The following is a 7,083-nucleotide window of genomic DNA, read 5'->3' on the forward strand; positions in this document are numbered from 1 at the left end:
GATATTACTGGACAGTCACTCTGTTATGATTTATATATGGGCTAGACCTTAAGTCCATATGCATATGCAGAGATTCTAATAAATCACAGAGTCATTTGTCTGTGTTCTCTAATGGAATTTTTAATGCTTATTAAGCTCACGGGTAAAGATGAAAGGTGTGACATCAGTTAATACTACACTTCTAGTTGATTTCGAGGTAGGAGGTTCTCTCCCTATAATATCATTATGAGTTGTAGTAACACATGTATTGTAAATATGTATATTTATTTTGTCTTAAATTGGTACAAATATTATTATACATCGTGATGGCCATAGAATAAGTTATTCTATTGGCCGGAGCCCCTAGGTTTGGAAACCCGTAGTAAATTAGTTTTGTTACTCTTTCTCTCTATTGCGCTACTTAGGGCTATAAGTGATTTTGGTGATTGAGTGACAACAGAATCATTGGGACTAATGTTCTATGCTAGTATACAATGTTTTAGTCCCATGGATGCAATGATCGACTTAGACAAGGAAACAAGAAAAATCAAGTGATCAACACATCAAACAAAGGTCAAGGAACTTCTTTGAAGACCCCAGAAGATCAGCAAGAAGTCTAAGAAATCAAGTGAAAGAAGTGTTGTGTAACAAAAGCGTCATCATGTCCTTGCATCATTTAGCATCATGTGTTGACATTACTTCATGAACATCCTGTGTAACTAGCCTCTCAAGCTAGACCCACAACTTGGGTGCCACAAGAATCAAACACAAGGAGCACTCCAACTAGCTATGAACATTCCACTAGAGTTGCTTTTTGTGTTCTCTAGCAGGGACGAGCATGAGAGCCCTTTACAATCAACTTGATCAGAGGCGGGAAACAATCACCACAAGCCCCTCAATGATCCTCCAAGCTCCTAGCTAGCTAGGTGATGGCAATCACCAGGAGTAATAAGAAAACCAAAGCCGCCATGCTCACTGTAACAGAACCGTCCAATTTATAAGAGCACAAGTACAATAGCAATCACCGAAGCGATCAAACTATCATACTTGAGCCCATATAAACCCGGTAGTCCAATGAAATCATGAATAATCTCAAACCAACCAACATACAAGCCAAGATCGTACATGATTCAACATAACAAGTCACATGTTACATCACAGTTCATAAATGGTTTACAAGTATCTCACATACATCGGAGTTCACATAGTTATTACAAACCAAGTTCAAATACATGCCAGTACCACGGTCATTTCCAGCAAAAGCATAATAGAGAGGATAACTTAGGAGTACCATGCCCCATGGTTTAGTTCTCATCCATGACAGGATAAAGATAGTTCTTAGAGTGCCCATGATACATCATATCATCTGCAATAAGAGGGAATAAACCCTAAGTACGAGAATGTACTCAGCTAGACTTACCCGTCGTAAACCATAAATAATATGACACCAAGGAGTATGCAAGGCTTTATCGGTGGAGTTAGCTTGACAACATTTTGCATAAAAGCTTAAGTAACATAACTTGGAGATTTAATATCTTTAGCATCAAATTGAATACCTATTCAATTAAGCATCTCTAGATTAGCAACTGTACTAGAGCAATCACATGATTAAGCTAACAAGCATTAGTAACCATATCCGGTGTATTAATTTGAGTATCATCATAACCATCAAGTTCCATCAATCAATGCTATGTTGCCGCTGCTCAGTCAAGTTCTCACTATTCGGGAGAGACGGCGACTCGAATCGATTCCAACCAGCTGGGGGTTATTCCTAACACAAACCCATACTTCCCCCGCCGGGGTCGTGTTGGGTCACCTTTGGTACAACTCAGGTACAGTCACGGGTCAGTTCAGTGCCGCACCCTCAGGGATACTACCAGTCTGCCAGGAAGTTTAGGCCCGACCTACCCTTGGACTCACGCCACTGGCTCCCCACACACCCTTACTTCGTCTAGTGTGCGCACTTTCACTTATCGGGTCCTGGCCAGAGTTGAGCTACTCGGCTTCGCAGTCGGAACGGCTTATCCGACCAACTAAGTGCTAGGCATGCGTTCAACATGACATGAGGACGTACAGCGAATCAGTCCTTAACCGACAAAGACAGGGATAAATAGGCACCAAGACCTTCATTCCTTGTTGCTTCTTTATCATAATCCTGCATGGTCTCCTTTTATTCATCAACACATGGTTATTTCCATGATAACAATGATAACCAACCGTGACCAAATATCTACCTATATCCTATAGGTAACAGAAAATCAACCGACTTCTATCGGACTAAGCATGACTAAGCATATATTCGATCCTAGACCAACATAGGATTCAAGATATATTTGTCTGGACAAGGAAAGTATATGCAGCAAGTGGTTCCAATCAACCCCTAGTACTTAATGCATCAACATAAAAAGGATTCAAGTTGATATTTTGAAAACATAGAAGGCTTAGAATGCTCCGGGGCTTGCCTTTTAGAAACGAGGAAAGTTGGTGATCAGGACACTCAGGAAGATCTTCCACGCTGACTCCTCCTTCTGCCTGAACCTCCAGCTCCTAGGCTGCCTACTGTTCCTCCTGAAGCTCGGGTTCGAACTCGAGTAGTGTCACTCCTTTCAAGGAACCTATTGCATGAATATGCACAAATGAGTATCATGAATGCATAAGAGATGAGATGACCTGATGAAGTGTATATGCATGAGCATGGTAATCCGCAAGATGTATGATAAGTTTAACATTCGTTGACCAAGTAGATGTATAACTTTCTTCTAGTTGATCTTTACTGAGTAGGTGCATATCTCTTCTATAGTACAAGAAACATACACTCACCAAGTGACAGCTCTAGTTTGGTTTTGGTGAATTGATGAAACCCTAAGTGCTAACCTAGTTTATCAAGTGATCATGATGTAGGTAGCACACTCCAAGTTGCGAAGGAAACAAAGATCATAGCATGATGAAGATGATGCCATGGTGATGATCAAGTGCTTGGACTTGGAAAGAAGAAAGAGAAAAACAAAAAGCTCAAGGCAAAGGTATAAACCATAGGAGCTATTTTGTTTTGGTGATCAAGACACTTAGAGAGTGTGATCACATTTAGGTTTGATAGCTGTACTATTAAGAGGGGTGAAACTCGTATCGGAATGCAGTTATCAAAGTGCCACTAGATGCTCTAACTCATTGCATATGCATTTAGGATCTAGTGGAATGCTAACACCCTTGAAATGTTTATGAAAATATGCTAACACATGTGCACAAGGTGATACACTTGGTGGTTGGCACATTTGAGCAAGGGTGAAGAAGTTAGAAGTGAAATGGAGTTGGTCACAATGATGCTGGCGTCGGTCAACTGACCGGACGTTGGGTCGCTCTGCGACCGGACGCTGAAGGGCTGCATCTGGTCATGTTGTCGGTTGGCACAGTGATTAGGGTTAAGCACCGGACGCTGGGCTATGTCCGATCAAGCATGACTAGACACGTTCGGTCGGCAAAAACATGTTTTGGACCCTTACTGTAAACGGCCGGACGCTAAGGATCCAGCGTCTGGTCAGCTCTGTCGGAGCGTCCAGGCAACATTTCAACCATTGAGATCAAACGTTCACAGTTGAATGCAAGAGACATGTGGCCGCCATCGGGCGACCGGACGCTGAGGAGCAGCATCTGGTCAGTTGAACCGGAGCGTCCGGTCAGCTCGTGACATGCCCAGTGAAGGGGTATAACGGCTCTATTTCATGGGGGCTTCTATTTAAGCCCATGGCCGGCTGTAGCTCATGACTTTTGGCCATTTGCATTGACATAGCAACCTTGTGAGCTTAGCCAAAGCCCTCCCACTCATCTCCATCATTGATTCATCATCTTTGTGAGATTGGGAGAGAATCCAAGTGCATTGCTTGAGTGTTTACATCTAGAAGCACTTGGTGTTCGTGTTTCGCTACGGATTTCGCTTGTTACTCTTGGTGGTTGCCACCACCTAGACGGCTTGGAGCAGTGAGGATCGTTGAGCGGAGGGTGGTGATTGTCTCCGGCTCCAATCGTGGTGATTGTGAGGGGTTCTTGACCTTTCCCCGGCGGAGAGCCAAAAGGTACTCTAGTGGATTGCTCATGGCTTGTGTGATCCTCACCTTGTGTTGGTTGTGCGGCACCCTATTGAGGGTTTGGCGTGTGAAGCCAATTAGCGCGTGAACCTCCAAGTGAGTAAATTGCCACAACGAGGACTAGCTTGCCGGCAAGCAAGTGAACCTTGGTAAAAATCATTGTGTTCATCATTAATTCCTAGGTGATTGGTCTTCATTGTTATTCATCCTTGTGATTGATTGGTTCTTTCATCTACACGGCGGTATAACCCTCTTGATCACTCTCTTTACTTTACCGCAAACTAGTTGACAAGCTCTTTAGCGTAGCTAGTTGTGAGAGCTTGCTTGCTTGGTTGGTGTGGCTCTTTAGTTAGCCTTTGAGAGCACACTAACATAGGGTAGTGTCATAGCTCTTGTGTGAATCGACACTATCTAAACTAGAATTGTGGTAGGTAGCTTATATTTTGAGTAGGCTAGTGCAACACTTGCTTCGCCTCATAATTGTCTAACTATTTTGTTAAGTGTTGTTGTAGAATTTTTATTAGGCTATTCACCCCCTCTAGCCATTAGGACCTTTCACCAAGTTCTAGTAATATAAGGTAAAGTTGTTCACCATCAGTAAGAGGCTTAGAACCTGTAGCTAACAACTAATCTCAATTAGCCTAAGCATCTACACAAGCATCATATAAGACAAACAATTACAATTTGACTGTCATTTCCTGGACTGTAAACAACAGCTACTTATTTTTGCCATATCTGGAGTTCTACTCAACCAAATACTATGATCTTGGACTTTTGAGAAAGCTTATAAAACTGCCTACAACTTTCTTATAGTCATCTCAAGATGATTTAATAGCATTTCTGGAATTCCAGAGAATAAGCATTTCTAAGATCTATCCAGAAATTTCAGAGAATAAGCATTTTTGGAGACCAATTTCCAACAACTATAACTCTCAAACCATTTAGCCTATTACCATGACAATTTGACACAAGCAATATAAGTAAGTTATCTACAACTTTGTTATTTACAAGATTCACAACAAGTATCATTTTACCCATGCAATTTACTTAACAACAGAAACTGTCCAAAATAGTCACTATAATTGAATTATAGAGCAATTAATATTTCACTGCATACAAGCAATCAAATCTGGGCACAACCAATGGTACTAACAGTTTATAGACATCATATACACTTTAGAAAACATAATGGTCAAGCCCAAATAAATTATTTAAATGCCTTTATTAATTTATTTAGACACTAAAGTGAAATAAGGAACATATATCAAAAGTGCACAGTAAATTCTGAGAAAATTACAGTTGCTTATATATGCTACCAATATGCTACTGTATAAATTTCATGCCAACTGAAGAAGTATATCATCCTCTACAAAAATGACAAGGTACATAGGCTTATTTTAGTGAAAATGGTTTAACCTAGTGAAAAGTGCCAAACAACAGATTTCATTTTTTTCTTACTATCATCCTAGTATAATAACACTGTGTAAAAATCTGCATGATCATAAGTTATGTATTTTTACCCTATTTATTTTTACTAGAAACTAGCAATTATTTAAGATTAAATAGGAAAAACATATTCCAAGTATGCCAACAGTAGGTTTAGCATTTTTCTAGCTAGAGCATGTCAATAAAAGACCAACAAAATTAGAATCACATTTTTCTCACTCCTCTAGCTCAAGTTATACATTTTACAAGATTGAAACTAATTTAAAAGCACCTTACTAGCTTAATTTAATTCTTCCAGAAAAATATCCCAAACAGTAGGTTTCCACTACACCACAACACCACTTCACCGTCAGACATCTGATGCTAAAAATTATATTTGGCGATGGATGATCTGACGCTAAAGATAACTCAGAGACCATCTGACGCTAAATCCTCATTTAGCGATTTAGTGTCTATCGCTATATGTATTCATATTTAGCGTTGAACCGTCTGTTGCTAAAACCAAGTGTACCGTCAATTTGTCTGTCGCTAAAGAAAATGGGCCCCACCCACCGTGAACCCTAGGTCCTTTCCCAAATCCTAAACACAGCCGCCGCCACCTCTTCTTTCATCTCCCGCAAGCCGTCTCTAGCTTTTTCCTCTTCCGTCGCGCTCCACTCTCTCTCCGATCTCTCCCTCCTGATTCCAATCCGCCCCATCCCACCCCATGCGACTATGGTGGAGCTCCGTTCTTCCTGGGGCTTGACGGATCTAGTCCACGGAGCCGCGGATCCGGCCGGCGGGCATCCCTAAGGTGGTAGCTCCTTCGTTGTCGATTCAGAGATGGCAAAGAAGGCGCCAGAGTGGTGGAGTCTTGGAGAGCGCCTAGCCCCAGCCTCGATCCACCTCGATGCAGCCAAGGGCGCTTGACGGCAGCTCTCCAATCTAAGGCGGTGCCGGTCGGTGTGGTGCCACGATGGCTCCCTCTTTCGATCCCACACGCTCCTAGCTCCCCTCCTGGTCCCAAGCGCTCCCTGCTCTCGATAGGCGGCAGCAGGCTAGTAGTAGCCGTGGCTGTGCTCAGCATCCAGCTGAAAGGTCCTAATGGCTAGATGGGGGGGTGAATAGCCTAATAAAAATTTCTACAATAACACTTAACAAAAGGTTAGACAATTATGAGGTGAAGCAAGTGTTGTGCTAGCCTACTCAAAATGCAAGCCACCTACCACAATTCTAGTTTAGATAGTGTCGATTCACACAAGAGGTATGACACTACCCTATGTTAGTGTGCTCTCAAAGGCTAACTAAAGAGCCACATCAACTAAGCAAGCAAGCTCTCACAACTAGTTACACTAAAGAGCTTGTCAACTAGTTTGCGATAATGTAAAGAGAGTGATCAAGATAGTTATACCACTGTGTAGAGGAGTGAACCAATCAATCACAAGGATGAATAACAATGAAGACCAATCACCTTGGAATCAAAGGATGAACACAATGATTTTTACCGAGGTTCACTTGCTTGCCGGCAAGCTACTCCTCGTTGTGGAGATTCACTCACTTGGAGGTTCACACGCTAATTGGCTTCACATGCCAAACC

The sequence above is a fragment of the Miscanthus floridulus genome, chromosome 9 (genome assembly GCF_019320115.1).
Source record: "Miscanthus floridulus cultivar M001 chromosome 9, ASM1932011v1, whole genome shotgun sequence".
NCBI classification, from domain to species: Eukaryota; Viridiplantae; Streptophyta; class Magnoliopsida; order Poales; family Poaceae; genus Miscanthus; species Miscanthus floridulus.